This window comes from Vidua macroura, chromosome 1, assembly GCF_024509145.1.
Source record: "Vidua macroura isolate BioBank_ID:100142 chromosome 1, ASM2450914v1, whole genome shotgun sequence".
Taxonomy (NCBI): domain Eukaryota; kingdom Metazoa; phylum Chordata; class Aves; order Passeriformes; family Viduidae; genus Vidua; species Vidua macroura.
Window position 1 is genome coordinate 65191670 of NC_071571.1, and position 18202 is coordinate 65209871.

The window sequence follows — 18202 nt, forward strand, 5'->3', positions numbered from 1 at the left end:
AAAAAAAAAAACCCAAACATTTATCAGCCATTTTGTTGTCTGTTTTCTGACCCCAAAAAAGCTACCTGTCATTTTCCAGAGTCACTGCCAAATCTCAACATGGCTTTTATTTTAATATTTGTTGTAATTGTGTTAACATGTTTGCTGAGTGAGCACTCCTAGCTGGTGCTGACCGCTTGGAATTCGAAATTAGCACAGTAATTATATTTCACAGGCTACTGGTCCATGGGAAATTTCACCTTGCTTGTGAATTTGCATGCTCTGAAATAGGTCAGAGAAGCAGATGGCTCTGAAAGAAGAAGCGAAATAAAAGGGACTGGGAGTCAAGACTCCTGTTTTGTTTATTAGATTAAGCCCTTTACAACAGGGTGAGTGCTCACATCCAGTTAGGTGGTTCACTAGCGCTGAGTGAATCATCAAGAGTGTCTCTGGAATTTTCCTGGAGGGTATTTTCTGGGTAGCTTCCAGGAGTATTTATGCACAGAGCATCCGGAAGCACAGGCTTGTTATTCACTGCAGTTCCATCAGGGAGTTGGAAAAGAGCAGCAGTTGGATGAGCCTGACATCTAAGAGTCTAAGGGCAGAGGATAAACAGTTTTCTATTACCATGATTTTGAAGTTGTAATTAAATATAGGCATTGCCAACTGCAAGATCTGTTAGATAACTGAGCAAGCATATCTCTGGGGAAGCAACCTTGGCCTGTGGTATTTTTCTCACTTCTATGGACACAAGAAATATCAACATCTCCATTCAAGACCTTCTTTGATTATAATTTCAATCCCAGTAATTAAAGGCAGTCTCAATAAACTAAAGTCCCTCAAGGAATGGGAACAGAACTCCACTCTGTCCCTCCAGTATATCAGCACACTATGATATTTTCCCACATATTATGGCAGGGTGAAAAATAAATAAAAACACTGTAGAGACACACAACCTAATCTGTAAGTGCTTTCATGCCATGTGTTGTCTGGGTTTGCCTCTTTCTGGGTTTCTGTTTTTTCTTTTATCTGCTTTCCTTCCTATGTACTCACAAACACTTGATTTATTTCTCAGTTTAATAACATCAACAAAAAAAGAAGGGAATCATGTTAATGACCAGCTTTATTTTTGGAAGAAGCCAACAGTCATGTATAGCCAACTTGCATATGGAGTCCTTTGCTCAGCGAAGAGGCAGCACCATCTGGAAACCTGTCGTGCTGCCTTACATTTCGTCTCCACCATGAAATGTACCTGCAGAACCATCCCATGGCCACAGTCTATCTTCAGATACAACTGCACCACCAGTCATGGATGCCTGAGCAGAACCAGTGGGCTCCTGATGTGAAGATGCAAGTCCTTTCAACTTACGCCAAAGGAGAATTTCTGCTGGCTTTTGGTTGAACCCAGGCCATGCTTATTAGGTGGCTGACCATGGATAGTACAGCATATCAAAATTAAGGATTTTAGTTTCTTATGTGATAAATTTACCTGGCTATGCCAATATTGTAATATTCTCATTTTTTTTTCCTCAGAGTCTGCAGATGAAAAACAATACTCAGACTTTTCCTGATTGTTGTGCTCCTACCTGGATGTGACAGACAGAACTCACATGAACCATGTGAGTGTACAGAAGTTCCTATGAAAAGCCTAACCCAATAATTGAGTTTTGTTTATCAGTCAGAAAGCAATTAGTAATAACACCATTTTCTTCTCGGGAAATGAGATCTACCTTTTAAGTCGACTACCTGAAACAGGTCTGAATGCAACACTTAGAGATCTCTGCCCATCAACAGCACCTCAGACAAACCTAAGCTCAGGCAAAAGGGCTCAGCCAAAAGGACTCTGTCAGCTTTCCATTACTTGGAAGAAGCTTATAAAAGAGAGGCAGAGCGACATTTATATGGAGAAGGAGCGAAAGAATAAATGGGAAATGGTTTTAAATGAAAAGAGGAGAGATTTAGATTAGATGTTTGGAAGAAATTCTTTACTGTGAGGGTGGTGAGGCACTGGCACAAGTTGCCTGGAGAAGCTGCAGATGTCCCATCCCTGGAAGTGCTCAAGGCCAAGTTGGATGGGGGTCTGAGCAACCTGGGCTAGTGGAAGGTGTCCCTGCCTATAACAGGGAATTGGAATGAGATGGTCTCTAAGGTCCCTTCCAACCCAAGCCATTCTAGAATTCCATGATTCTGTGAAAAGCCAGAGGCTTTTGTGTGGGCTGGTTTCTCTGTGCTCTAATTTTATGCTTAGCATTGCAAAAATCAAGACTTGATTGTTTATTTATGACATTCAAATCAAGTGCACATTGAGATGGAAATGGCAGATTATTTTAATAAATATATCAATAATCCTTGTTAGTAAAACCTTGTGGCTTGCTTTGCCTGACAATGTACTCACATTGTCTGTTTTCTTATTTTGTTATTTTGATTCCCATTTGATTTATATATAGAAAAAATAGTGTATAAATGTGCAAAGAGTATATCCATGTCAAGTAATTTAATCATGAGGTTGATATGAACTGCAGAACAATGGGATGCCTTGAGAAATTCATCCTATCATCAGCCTTGAAGTAGGGCTAAAAAAATCTTACAAAATTCCAAACAAAAGTTATCTAGGAAAAATGTGACTTACTGCTGTCAGCAAAACCATGTAAAGGAAATCTAAAAGGACAGGAAAAAAGGACAAAAAAAATCAAAGATGTTTTATGTTGCATCTCAGGTTCTTCTGCCATTGTAAATGTTTTCAGTGGACTGTGATGACACTGTTCCTAAATATTTCACATTTTTTCATACAGCAGAAAGGCAAATAAGGCCGTAATAATTATTCATGCTGGACAATCATTTCAGTATATTTAAGTGTTATAGCTAAAGCAGATCAGAAAAAAAATAGCCATGTTTTTTGTCCTTTTCTTGGAGTCTGTTTTTAATGGACAGTATTCCAGCCCAGTGATCTTACCTACAGAACCAGCCTGTAGGACAGCCCTAGCATCCCAATCCCTGATGAGTGGTTGTCATCTCATGAAAACGGAACAAGACCTGAGGGTCTGAAGTCATACTTACTTTCTTCTGGGAACAAAGATAAGAGACTTAAAATTAGACTATCCTGAAAGATACTTGGATGCTTTGACTGTATTAAAAAGTGAACCCTTGTGCATTTCCTTGAGAAATGAACAAGAAATGGAAGAAGAAAGACAATTTACAGAAATTTGTATTTTAAGGATTTGTGCAATCCGGGATGATTCTACACCCATGGCAGGGCCTGCTGGTGTTGTCACCCAGACTTTTGCTACAGGTCCAGAGATCTGGCTCAAAACTCATGCCATCCCATATGGACTAGCTACAATCAGTTTCTTTAGGTGGTAAATCAGAAGCAGCTCGTCATGATGTATCCTACCTCTACCTGTCAGCTGTAGAAACCAGCTCACTGCAACCACTTGGCCTGGTGTGTCACCAGTGTGCACCATGTGCCTTCTCAGTGCTGTCTGTGCTCAGAATAATGATGGGAAGACAGAATGAGGAGAAGCTGTGATGCACGAAGCACAGAGAAATCATATAGCATATAAAAGCAGCTAAGATAGCAAATAAATCACCCAGTCTTCTACTGCAGAGTTAGAGAAACACTGAGGATCTGTAGCATACCCAGCGTACTGCTCAGCCCATGAGGGAGTGCTCTGGCCCCATAAAGATTTGAGGAATGGAGCATGTGCAAAACACAAACCAATAAATGCTTTTCCAAGAGAAATCCAATGCTTAACATAGGCAAAGTAAAAACAAATAGGAGCTGCTTGCACTCTGCTCCTCAAAGTTGGAGCTACCTTTACCAAATAGTTTAGACTGCAAAGCAGGTAGGTGAAGAAGTGGCAAAATCATCATTTATTGACTGATAAGAAGGCAGGGACACAATCAGGCACCTTTGCTCCTGACAGGCATCAGAGTTCAAACCACATCGACCTCTTAATTCCTCAGAATTCTGCCCAGGCAAGGTTGGCATCAGTGCTCTGTAAAGGCAAGGCCATGGCTGACCAGGCCTCTCTTTTCAGCAGCAAAATTTCCACGGCTCCTAGGCCAGATTTTACAGGCCTCCCTGCATAGTACTAACAGTGCTAACTGCTAATTTATTTATAACAAATCCCCAATTTATTTTTGGCTCTCAAATGCCATCAAGGAAGGGGGAATCAGTCAGTCAGCAAGACTGACATGCAGCAAGTATCTCCAGGGAAGAGAGTGATCTGTACCATTGCTATTGACTTCACTTGGCAGTCTAGGCTGATTTTTTCCCTTCTGTCTTTTGCACAAGTTGCATCTAGAGCTTGAATTCATCTGGTTTAATGTAGGGTGCCATCTGATCACCCTCAGGCAAGTGGTTTGAAGCTCTCTGATGGACGGGTCGTAGGTCCAGAGCCTCAACTGAGAGCTGGGGCATGTGTGATGCCAATCTGGAGTACAGCTTTTGGTGCAGTTTCTTTCAGAGCATAGATCCTATGTGCCATGCAATTTTGTGGACCAGAAATGAGAATGAGCAGGGGGTTCATTTCAACACTATGTTACTCTACCAAATCAGAGTGCAACTGTAGATGCAGCCACAGATAAGGCATTTCATGTTACTAACTATACCTACTAACCATGTTTGTGACCACATTGCTCAACCGTGCCTATCTGAAACAAGAGGAAATAACAAAAAAAAGGACTCTGATAAAGGACTGTGCTCTTTGGAGGTGTCTTTATGTTCCCTAGTAAAATCTGTGACATGGGTGATTTGGAAATGTTGTGGAGAAGCCTGAAGGAGTAAAATCTAGAAAAAATATGGAAATTACCCTAGTAGTAAAGCATTCAAGAATCTGTACAGAGCCCTTTGTAGTTAATGACTATTAATGGATTTTGTGAATTTCACAGTATTTTAGTCTGCAGCCTGTTAGTGAGAAGTGCTTGCTCTAGAGGGATTTAGGGCAAGAGTTAAGAGACAAGTGAACAGAATATTCCCTTCCTTTGCAAAACTCATCAAGGCATCTTACAGTCATCTGTTCCCAAATAACAGAGGTATTTTCTCAGATAGGATGTGGACCAAAGAGGCATATCCAGCCCACATCTTCTTAAAATAAAGCCATATTCTGCTTCTCACATTAGTCCAGAAGAACAAGCAAGTCGCCTACCTTCCTCTGTTTGAGAGAGTCCAGAATCCATAGGAGTTGAGGTGCTAAGGAAATTAAAAAGCCTTTGAAAGTATTTTTTGTCATCACAGAATTTATACAGTGAGGCTCTAAACTGATTCAAGAGACACTGTGCTCTCCAGTGGGCTGTCATTTCAAACAAGTTTTATTTAGCAGGTCTAGGATATTATGAGTCATTTCACTCGCTTCTTATTCCCTGACCCAAGTCTGAAAATAAATATTTCTTCAGCTCTTCAGTCCAAGAGAATGCTCAGGAGTGCCACAAAACTTTCCAGAGACTTCTATCTGTATTTCTGAGCAGTGGTTTCTATAGGGAGGAGCAGGTCTATTGTCCTCTGTTTACTTTATTATTTGTTCTCATTACAGCTGGCCATATTCTGAAATGGGTTGCAGAAATCTTCCCAAAAATTCCAATCCTAAAAATTTCCATGCTTATTTAGCCCAAAATTTCTCAAATCCTTGTTGAAAAGCTGAAAAAGACAGAAACAAACAAGTAGAAAATAATGTTACCTTTAGTAGATGAACACAAAGTTTTCACTTGACAAATCATTTGGCTTTGAGATTCTTTACAACCTCTGTATAAAATCTATCAATAATCAGCTGCTTTCTCCTTAAATAAATCCTGCTGGTGTTTTAAAAATATTTGTTGGTTTAACAAGAAACTCTCTTTTAAATTACTATTTTGTCTGAGTCTTTCATCACATTTTTACTTGAATTCCATTCCAGAATAGCAGTTGGGTGAGCAGGATATTTTTTTTTTTTCCTGAGGTAGGCTCTTACTTATTTTATTCCCCATGGGAATTCAGAAATTTTTGAACATTAAAAGTTTGTTTCTAGAAACACCAGTTATCAAAAACAGTGTTTCTTCAGCTGGCTTCTTAAGTGTCCAAGCAGTGGTTTCCTCACCTGGCTTGTTTCCCCATGCAACTCTTTTTGAAAGAGGGGCTGGGAAACAGAGGAAGAGGGCAGGTGTTACACGAAGAGCTCTGAGATTCTGTTCAAGAATAACAGGAAGCAGATAAATTCTCAAAATCTCCATCTTTCTCACCACAGAGAAAATCCTGTTCCCTTCTGAGTTATTTATTAGAGATTCTCTGTACAAAGGCCCCCTGATGGCTAACTGACCTCTGCAAAAAAGCAATTTATCTTGTAGAAGGGTTTTGTCCATCTTGTTCTGTTAGCTTGGGGCCTCAGTCCTGCTAAGCCCAAGATCCCTGATGTCCATGCTGCTTCACCTGCTGGCTTATTGCCTGCATCTAGACTTGAGTGAGCCTGTGGCCTTTCCAGGCAGGAGCACAGGTATCAAACACTCCTGCTCTATATTACTGAAGAACACTATTATAATTCAAATGTTTCCTCTGGATCTAAAAGCCAACCATACTGATCAGGAACAATTTGGGGCGAGAGGTCTGAATGAAGCAGGGGAGGCTACACTGGCACTCTGTGGGAGCTCTGCTGTGCTATGCCTGCTCATTGAAACAGATAAGAACAGGCAACGCTCACTCACTGCCTTTGATCTTTCATTGCAGGAAATTTATATGAGTGTTTCTGGCCTTTGTGTGCTCCTGAGCATGACACTGATGGGCAAAGGAGCTCAGAATTCAGGTTGGCTGTTTATGCCACTGAAGAAAAGAAAGCTCTAAAAAAGGCTCCATGTAAAACCATGTATGTTCCAGCATGTGGAAATTGGGCAAGGATGAATGGCTGAAATCAATGACCTTTATAACTAATTTCCAAAGCTCAGCAGTTTCTGCTGAGTTTTGTTTATAATAGACTGTGACAGGCAGGAGTTTGGGCAGGAGTGAGCCCTGGGTCAAGGCTGTAGTGAACACCACACAAATCCTGTATCCTTGCACCAACCCTAGCCAGATCAGGTCCAGGTACTCATTGCTGGGTCCTGACTCTGTACCCTGAATTTCACCTCCATCCTTCCACAGCAAATAAATATACTTTTGTAACATTCCAGAGCCCAAAATGCCCATTTTAGAGCCAAATTCCTGAGTGCTTATGTCCTTTTTCTTCAGAGGGCCTTCCCTTATGAAGGCAATTATGCTTTGGAAAATTAATATATAAAGCTGGGCCTGTTGTGGTTTATATCTACTGAGCAACCTTGCAGAGTTGCTACTGGCATGGTGCTGAACTTGATAGTTCTGGCTTCGCCCTAATCTGTCCTTTATTACACAGCAACTATTTCTTCAATTATTTATTATTTCTTCATTTACTAGTTTCACCCCATTTGGACTAACAAGCTTTCAGGCAAATCTCTTCTCTATCTCTTATTATATGTTTGTAAAATCAACCCCTCAGCTGAACTGCTGTCTTTATTACAATATCAATAGGAGTGATCATCATGGGAACTCCAGTGGTAAATCCAGTTAATGAACTTTAACGCCTCCTGAAAGCTACAATTCTGTGTGCTTCGGTTGCACGGAGCTACCTTCACCAAGAGAGTTTTAATGTACCCATCCTGGCACAGTATTCTTCCAAACACAGCAGCCACCATCTATTTTCCTGTCAGGATACACCCTACTGGTATCCAGCAACATCTCCTGAGTTGCATGTGACATCAGCTGCCTGTGAACTAGCAAAATTGCGTCGTCCTAAACCTCAAAGCTTGCTTGAACAGATTTGCTGGCATCATGCCTGTGCTAGAGGACAGGAACACTTAAAATCACATAATTTTTTTGGCTCATTGAAGTCATTCTGTTGCCCTGTTTTTCCATTGCCATTCAGACTGATTTGCAAGCAATTTTCTCAATGGAGTACTTCACAGAGGTTGGAAGTATGTTGTGCTCAATACTGCATTCTAGCCATAAGCCACATTGGTGTTGGTTTATTTTCTGGCACTGTCATCTTGCGAGTAACGCTTACCTTCCCAGGTTTTGGCACAAAACGCTTCCTACTTAGTCTTCAGATGCCCAGAGAAACTTACTTCATTCAAACAGATTCTCTTCTTTTTTTTTTTTTTTTGCAGCTCACTTTCAGAATTTGTTTCTGCTTGTTAATGCAAGCCTCCGAGCATCCTGCTGCTGTGCATTTTTAAACACCCAAATGTCATCTCTATTATTTCCAAACTCTCAGACTCTTTGGGGATAGCTTAGATGCAAATGAGCTGTCAAAGAAAGATTACTTGAATCAACATTCAGAATGACAAAAGGCTTACAGACTGCATGCACAGCACACAGCTTCCAGCTTCCCAGTCAGCCATTATTTGCCAAAATCAAGGGTTTACACACAGTCCAAAAAAACATTCGGCTTTGTTACAATGGGGCACAGTTATTTTCCATTGAAAAATTTAAATCTCTTAGATCTAGGAAAACTCTGATTTCCATAGCTTCTCAGATGTTGCTCAGCTACTCACTCAACCCACACATTTTTTGTACCTAAAAATTAACTTTAGAGCCTGTCTGTCCTCCAGTAGGTAGAGCTATTTCTCCCTGTCACACACTTTTTGGGGGATTTTGCAGAGGTGGATAAAAAAACCCAAAACCCACACTCACTTTACCCTGCACAGCAACCTGAGAAACAGCGAGTGTTGCTCTGACAGAACAAACCAGGACCCCTCTTCCAAAATCAAGGCCCACATCCATAGCTGCATATGTTTTGATTCTTGGGGCTGTCCTGTGCAGGACCAGGGCTTTGGTAGTCTTGTGGATTCCTTACAACTCAAAACATTCAGTGATTCTGTGATCCAAGACGCTTCATGAGGAGATGCAATGCAGTCACTGAGAGCAAAGACAAAATTATTTGTGAAGCCCAGCTTTCTAACTGCAGATGGCACCCCTGATTCTGCTGAGGTGACACACATTTTGCTGAAGAGCTGATTTCTTCAGCAAGAAATAAGACAGCCCCAGAGACTGAGGGATTTAAACCAAATCCTGACCTGTTTTAACACTGTCTCAGTGTAATGCATGGGAGATACACACACTCGTGCACTCATTAAAATGGGACAGCAAGCCTAATTCATCTCTCATACAACTACTGACATCAACAGAAGGCCCAGTGTTTGAACAGCAGCTGTCACAATTTGTTCTCTGAATAATATTTAGCCAAGATTAAACCTAGATAGAGATAACAGGTATTTTGCAGATATTCTGGTTTTACAATGAGCATTGAGCAAGTCCTAAAGAGACAAGATATGCTTCATTCTGATTTCCTGTGTCCGCTGAGAACTCTCCTCTCACGCTGGCAGTGGTTCAAATTATGCCTTTTTCAGCAAGATAGTAAAATACAGTTTTAAAAGGAAATACATACATTGCACTTTTCATCTCAAGAGCCTGGAAAGTGCAGCTGGGCGTTAATTAATCAGCACAACATCTCTGCAAGTTAAAGGAGTATTTTTATCCCCTGTGTAGAAACTGAGGCACCAGGAAGTAGAGTATCCTACAAAGGGTCAAAAAGAAGTTCATCACTAGAGAAAATAATTTGCCTAATTGGTGATAACTCTGGGCTAAAAATACTCAGTGTAATTGAAGTAGATGAGTTCTGTGTTTTTCATGGTTTATTCCTGCTGAGAGATGCTCATTGCCCACAAACTGCTGAACCAAGAACTATTCAGTATGTCATGCCCTGTTGGTCCTCAGCTCAAATCACTGCAGCCTATAACCCTTGCCAGCACATTTTTTACCCTTATGGCATGAGAGCTTCAGGTTGAAAGCAGCCAAGACCGTGACCCACAGCATCTTCAGAGATAACACCAAAGAAAGGGTGCAGCAGGCTTGAATTTACATGCCACACACTGTTGTCTTGCTGGTAAGTATTACTCCTTGGATAAAAGAGAGTCATGTGTCAACCACTGATGCTGCTGTTCACAGCACATGGAAGAGTATTGTTTTTATATGTATGTCACTATCTTTGAATGTGTGTCATAGGTAAACATTTACTATTTCTAAGACTATAGATTCCTTCACATGTTCACAATATAGGGCTAGACTAGAGTGTATAGTAGAATTGCCTCTCTGCCTGGCACCTTGCTTTGGAATCTGCTTCTCATTCTGAGCAGTTCCTTGTGCCTTTACATTTATCTGCTTGTGCCTTTACGTGAATCTGCTTCTCCTTCTACTGGTTCCTTGTGCCTTTACATCTATACCTCCTGACTCAGGATGAAATTGCTTTATCCTCTTATTTTATTCTGCAATTGTCCAGTGGTATGCCAGGGATGGGATCCTTAGAACCAGAACCATTGTTAGCCTTGCTGTCAACAGCAAAGCATCCTGAGATCATGAGGAGGGGATGAGGACTGCATTTCCCTGATTACACCATGTGCCACAAAAGCCTCTCCTGGGGCAGAACTAGCTGGGCAAGGGGGAGCACAGAGCAGTTACAGTCCTCTCAACTTGCCTGGTTAAATTTTCTCCCTTAAGAATGATTCACGCTGACCTAGAAAATGTAACAGAAATGGATATGTCGGTTACCAGGTTACCGCTGTGCCTTGCAAAATCACGGCAAACTCTTTCCTAAGGGATGAACTTTCACTCCATCCCCCAAATGATACTGTCCTCTGAAGCACTGGGGTTACTGCAGTTTAAGTGGATTTAGTCACAGCATAGTTGACACTGCCTATAGGGTAGAAAAAGCGTCTGTGGAAATAACAAGACCCTTCTGTATAAAATGCAAAAAAGATTTCTACAGGAGCTTAAGCTACTTATGTCCAGCTGAGCATTGGAGAAAAGCCACAGTGGGATCACAGCACCCCAGAAACCTCTCTAGCCATATCACCAAATCTACAAATAACATTTTCATGTGTTGTGTTGAACAGAATAGCAGAATTTTATCTTTCAAGATAGAGAAAATGTACTGGGCTCCACAGTAGTGATTATTACTGATTGTAGTATCTGCTTGTCACCAGTTTAGAAGGCTCTGCCTGTATTCCCAGACAACTCAAAACAACAGCTAGGAGGATTGTGAAGATTTGCTTACAAAGTAGTGACAAGTATGAGACTCAAAAGGGACATTACAAATCTATGCACTGCTGCTTTGTCCATTGCCAGGACACCTAACCTTTTGTCCTTTATCTGTCTTTTTCTAGGGGTCTGTGTTATTCTGGTTCAAAAGCACTGCAGCATGGCAGAAATAGAATACTTGAGAACTAGCAAAATAAAGAGAGGGAAAAAATTTTGGTCTCAAATAAATAGCACTAGAGCTGCAATACTGGATATATTTTTCTTTCCATACTTATATCAACTCTTAAAAGGGTTTTTCTAACTAAACTGCATTTGTAACTTCCACCATTGTGGAATTTGAACTTCCACCATTGTGCTACAGACTTAGGAGATTACATGGCATAATTTAGGCTTCCCTCTCTACAGAGTATAGCAGTTCTTTGCCATGATGGTGATAGGAAAAAAAGGACAAAAAAGGCTGAACACTGGCCAGGAAGGCCTATATAGCCTGGTATTGCAAAGAGTCATTTGTGGCATAGGTTTACTTGCTTTTATTTAGTTAACTTGTGTTAGCAAAAAAAAAAAAAAATGCCAGGTCTGCAGGAGGTGGAGCAGCATCCAATTAAGTGACTTAACCACATTATTAGTTGGAAAAAGCAAACACTTTTCACCTGAAATGGCATGTATCTCTCCAGTGAGCCTGGAGGGTTTAGGGGTCTGAGCTTTAATGTTGTAATACTTCTGCTTTCAGGGCTGCTGAGTATGAAAATGATAGAAATTATCTGTGTGTGGGAAACGTGGCAGCAAGACATTGTACATGTGAACTCAAAATCTGGTTTTGTTTTTTGTTTTGTTTTGGTCTGGGGTTTTGGTGGGGAGGGGGTTTTGTGTGTTGTTTTGGTTTCTTTCTCAGATGCATCTAAAAATAGCATTTCACATCCTTAAATCCTATCTGAGGCATAAAGCACTGAAAAAAAATGCATAGATATAAAAACAAATTGTACTTCTTAAAACTGCTGGATATTTTTTCTCAGCACCGTTATTTTGGTTATGACTCAGAAGTTTGACTTGTAAGGCAACTTGGCATTTTGTTCACCAGAACACTTCTTATGCTTTGGACAATGCCTGTACAATTATTTGGGAGCTCATTTAGGTGGAGTGAGTACACTGAGTCCTGCAAAAAGCACGGCTGGCAGAGCCCCAGATGTATTCAAAGCACTCACACCATGGTTAAGAAGAGTTGAAACTGGAGTTTTTGCAGGTGAACTGGCCTGTGGCATGCCTGGCCTTGCACATGCCCAATCTGTGCACAGGTTACTCGTAAGACCTTGGCCCTGCATGTATAATCAGGCTGTTTCCTTGCAGACTGCATGCTTGCATGCAAACAGTAGAGATGAGCAGTAAATCCAGGCAAGGCCACCAGGTCAGACTTGCATTTCCTAGCAGAGACTGTATTTCATGACTTGAAATATTGTCCTTCACCAAGGAAAAAGGGTGTACTTGTGCTGTCTGTGCTGAAAGACATCTGAGGTAACACTAGCACACCAACTCTGGGCTTTGCAGATGCTCAGCACATCTCAAAACCAGGCAATTTATTTCAGTGCTTGTATACAACTGCCTTAGGGGTCTCATTTCAGAAATGCCATTTGCAAATTCAGTTCTAAATATTTTATCATGTCTATTCCCCTCAGAAGGAGCTGTGCAGATTAAACACAAAACGCTTGTAGAGTCCTCAGATAAGATGCATTACTGACACAGAATGTATTGTTAATCATGATTAATTATTATTATTCTACTGGCTGACAGGCATCTGACTGACGGATACTCTCTAATCCCTATTCTCTCCCCAGATTTTCTTCCTAATTAGTGTCCTCTAGAACCTTGTAATCACATGCCACGCAAATGAACCGCATGCTATTCAGCCAAACAGATAACAGTAGATTGGGTGACTTCCTCTGTCGCCAGCAGGCTGAAAGGAAAGAAGCACGGAGACACTACACGGTGTAAATGCTTCTTTTCCCCGTCGGGAACAGGGAACGGCAGCCGCGGGCACCGGGCGGGGGTGCAGCGCCCTCTTCAGGCTGCGCCGGCACCGCCACCAACCCGGGCACCGCTTCCACCGCGCCGAACGGCGGGGCTCGGGGATTCCGGGAATACATCGCTTCCCTCTGTGTTGCTAACATTCTATATTAATCGGAAAAAACTCCAACAAACACCTAAAAACACCCCACAAACAAACAGAATATGGAAGATGCGGCATCACCACTGTCCAGCGGGAATCCTTTGGAAATGGCCTTGAGTTGCGCCAGGGGAAGTTTAGGTAGGATATCACCTAAAAAACCATTTCACTGGGCAGAGACACCATCCCTGGGAGTATTTAAAAGACGTGTAGATGTGGCACTTGGGGACACGGTTTAGTGCCAGGCTTAATGGTTGGTCTGAATGATCTTGAAGATCTTTTCCAATGTAAATGATGCCATGATTCTATGAAATACATTCAAGCACTGGCCACAAGGCAAAGCCAAACACAAAGGCCAGCTCTCAGCTTGCCCAGCTGTGGTGCAAAGGTGGCTGTCTGGTTTGATGCTCCCTGAGCCACAAGTCCTCTGCCTATGAGTAGGGGTCTGTGCACCCCTACCTCCCAAACCCTCCCAGGCCATGCTAAACAAAGTTCCAAACCTACATCCAGCCAGACTGAAGGGCTCACAGTGATTATCAGCATGGCCAGCATGGTGCAGAGAGCAGATACTGTGCCTGCCAGAAAGGCTGGGTTTAATCACTTGGTCTAGTTGCAGAAATTAGCAAGAATTGAAGAGACGTTTGCAAGTAAGAGGAAACAAAATTCTAGACAAGCTATAATTGGCAAAACTAAATGAGAACAAGGAGTGAGCTAAGATCTCCTTCACCTGATTAAATGATGCCTGGAAGTGTTTCAACGACTCAGTAGGAATTTTTAAGTACCAGCCATATATACTTGTCAAGATTTGCTTCATGACAAAAAACATTGCCAAGATTTCTGATCTGCCTGCCACTGAAACAAGATTTGACTCATTCAAAGGCATTCAATAAACTATAAATATAAGGTCTATATCCTTCAGAAGAGCTACACCAGCTAAGGTTTAGCCTGTATTTCCCAGGAGTCCTATTCTATCATTTGACTATCTATCAGTTCCTAAAAATTTCCTCAATCTGTAGGCTTGGTGTTTGTGATGTAGAGCTTTTTTATATCTGCACTCTGTGTATGTCCCTATCTTTCTTTATATGTAAGCCCAAATTACATTCCAGTATCAGAGGCATAGATGGAAGGTGCCACCAGAAGCTAGACAAAGCTTTGAATGTATTTTCCCTCCAGACAAGTCCACCACTACACATCCTGTTACAGGCCACTGCTGGGCAGAGAAGACAGTGGCGAGGCCATCCCTGGAAGGGGCTGTTGCATGGAATGGCTCATTGAAAGCCAGGGGCAGCTGAGTGTGTTCTGGCATTTTCCTACCCTCCAATGTACACTCCTTATGGCAGCAAGGGCACAGTGTCCTTCTCCATCATGGTAAGGGGAGTCTCTGTCACCTCTTCAAAAAAAGTGGGTACAAACCCCATCATCCCTCCAGTACCCTTCTCTTCTGCCGCCCAACTCGACTCCCACATTTATCTGATCAATTGGTTTGATTTATTTATTTTATTTAAACCATGTATGAGCCACCAAATTTAAACCTAGGGACGACTATTTTTCATAGTCTAGAATGGCATGGGAGACAAACATGCTGTGGCCTCCATAGTGCTGTCTTTGAAGAGGGAATTAATATTGTACCCTGCTTCACTCTTCCACCTCACAGCTGTGCGCAGCTCCGCTCAGCCAAGATTCAGAAAGAGACTTATTAAATAAGAAAATGATCATCAACATTTTATCATCTTTTCTTCAGACTTCCTGCTAGTAGGCAACAAAAAGGACTCAGGGTGGGTGCAGGTGAGTGGGGATCTTAACATTGCATGAGCAGAAATTGGCTTTCATAAAAACACTTGATGGCCCAATAATTGATACAGTCTCTTAATACATACACTCACTTGATAGCAATTAGATCTGTAGTCTAAGCATTTCTGGACTTTCTGCCAGGAAAGAATTGGGAAATTAACGAAGGCAAATTAATTATTTGTCCCTGTGGTTTCTGATGTAAGAATACAGATGTTCTTTACAGCATAATTCATTTTTAATATCTCCCAAAGCTCAGCTCAGCTATATGCCTATGTTCTTCATATGCCAAGCTTCTGTTCTGATTAAATATCAAATGTTTTTTAAATATCAAAATGGTTCTGTGTTTCCAAGCTCTGTTATGAGCTGTGGGGAAAGAAAAACAAGGACTCCTTTGATCATACACACATGAGTTTTATATTATGACACCACCACTGCCTCCTATGGATGTAGTCCACTTAGGGAAGTGAGGGAAGCTAGACTGTGTGCCATGATCTATACCAGCCTACTACACTGCAGCCCAAATGGTGGCTTGGGAAAGTAATAAGAAGTAAAGAAAGATGTCTTTTTACTAAATTGGACACAGTGATTCAAGTGAAAAATTTTCAAAGATCAGAAATCTGAACCTTTATAGACATTTATTTATTCCCGTTTTTTCCCTCACACAACAGCATAGCCCCACATACCTTAACAAACTCCACAAGACTCGTTTGCCTGACCCAAAAGGGACACTGCAGGTCATCAATTTTCTTGACAAGTTCTTGCTCTGGTGAGCAATACATTACCTACCACCTGACAGCAGGGTGTCAGCAGGAAAAGTAGCCTGCAGTTGAATGCAACAGGGTTCAGGAACATGAGAGCAAATTAATTGAGCTAAAATAATGAGGAATGAAAAAGAGGGAGTGTGAGGAAGTGCCCCTCCATGTTCTGCTTACACCATTAGAGCTCTCAAAGGCCAATTGTGCAGCCTTGGGTAGTGTCAGTGCAGCACCAGAGAAGGCGCAGAGAGTGGCAGTGTTGGCACAGCTGGGTGCAGCCGCCTGCTCAGCTGTATTTACCCAGGGACTCTGCAGCTCTAAAACACTGGGGTCAAGTGAGGGGAGGGCAGGGAAGGCAATGGCCCTCTAGTTTAACGAGACTAATTATTCCCTTTCCCACAAAGCTGGGCAGAAGGGCTCAGAAAAGCAGTGGTGTTCTGCTTCTCTCTGAGAAGAGAATGAGGTGCTGCTTAGGTAGCTTGGAGAGGCTTTATTGCTTTATTGATTATTGCTTTCCTACAGTGATCTGCCTAAAGAGGATAGAGCCTTTGCCATCTAAATACAGGGGATGGATGGATGGGGAGGAAGGGAGGGAGTGAGTGAGCCCCGAGAACTATCCCTGTGCTGGACCTCTTTGCTCATGATACAGGATCAGCACAGACTCAACAATGTACTGGAGATGAATTGACATGGGAAATAGGACCTGAATGAGATCTGAAAGATTAGATCAAAGCAAGGAAACTCTAAAGGAATTGTAAGAGAAGCTACTGAGGATGATAAGAAGAGGCATTTGGTAGTAGAAGAGTCAACTGTGTGCCTGGAGAATAGCCATCCTTTTGTAAGGATGGAGCTAACAGAACTGATTATGACTGTGCCTGAAGCAAATGTTCATGGTATTACTGAGATGTTTGAAAATTTAGTCAAGGGAGCTCAAGATGAAAGGAAAAGTTATTAGTACTGGGTGTGCTGCAGAAAAAAAAGGGAATGAACAGTATTTAATATTTGTATCACACCTTTCATCCTGAAGGATCCCAAAGCACTCCACAAAACACATGGAAGTGACTTCTGCCTCTACTGAATATGGACAACAGGGTGAAACATGCCAACTCCTTTAACAACAGAAACCAGCACTGCTACACAGCAGCTTAGGAAAAAAGTGAGAGGTAGGTACAAATCAAAATGCAAAATAATAATTTTCTAGGCAAAGATGTGGAAGAACAGACTAAAAGCAGGCAATATTTTCAAAAGTCTTCATTACACAAATGAAAAACTACTGTAATCAGGGTCCATGCCTTACTGCCTCTGGGTGCTGCATATTCAGCACCAAATAATGTTCTTGCTCCATGGATTTCCCAGCAAAGCCACTACATATGAGACTAATACCCAAGTAGACAAGTGATCTTGAGTTTAGCCTCTTGTTCTACTACCAAAACAAAATCATTTAAATTCCTTCAGATTTTATTGACAGAATGCATATATCTATTTACCACTACTAAGGATGTTTCATTAGTATATTTCATTTGGATAATAATTATTTAAACACATGTATTTTCAGGAAGGTGAAAAGAACGAAAAAAGGTCTGCTTTCTTCCTAAAAAGGAGGAGGGCAGTTAATGAGACTTGATCAATCAGTTCCACATGGTATTTTTCCTATTTGATTACTTAAAGAACATGGGTACCCAAACCATGCTAGATTTAAGCTAACAGTAGCTACAGATGTGCAGCAACTGTGGCCTCACATGCTAATAATATTCACTTTTTAAACAGCCTTGCAAAACTAGAGCATATTTTACAAGCTCAGGCATTAAATTTTCCCCTTTCATTTTATCATAATGATATACGAGAATATTTAGCGGGGTTTTATTTGCTGTGGGAAAGGGAAGCAGCATTTTCTAGGTCATTTTAAGAATATCTTTAACTCTAGCCAGTGAGGAATCATGGGTAAAAAAGACATAGTGGTGACAACTGAGTTGATGTTAATCATAATCCATATGTAGGTGTCTTTATGAAAAAAATGTGTGACAGCTGATAAATTCAACAGCTTTTATCTACATCCCATTAAATGCCTCAACTGCAATAAAGGACCAAGCCAATCTTGTTTTCTACATCCCCATGATAAGATCCAAATTAACACAAGGTTTGCAGAGGGAAAGCTCCCCGGCCCAAGATTACAAGGTATTTAGACTTGGATGACATGTCATTCTACACACAAAGGCATAAAACCCTCATACTAATTAAGATGAAAAAAGAAAAATTACAGGTTTATGTATTAATTGCAATAATTAAAGAAAGTGCTAGAAACAGTTAAAACACTTCATAACATGAGCATGGCTTTTTTCTGCCTGTAGATGGTGCAGTAGGGCAGCAAAGTTGTTTAGTTTTTCCAAAGATTAAATTGGATTTGAAAGCTATTCATTACCAGATGTTCACAGTTCAGAAGCATTTCTCCAG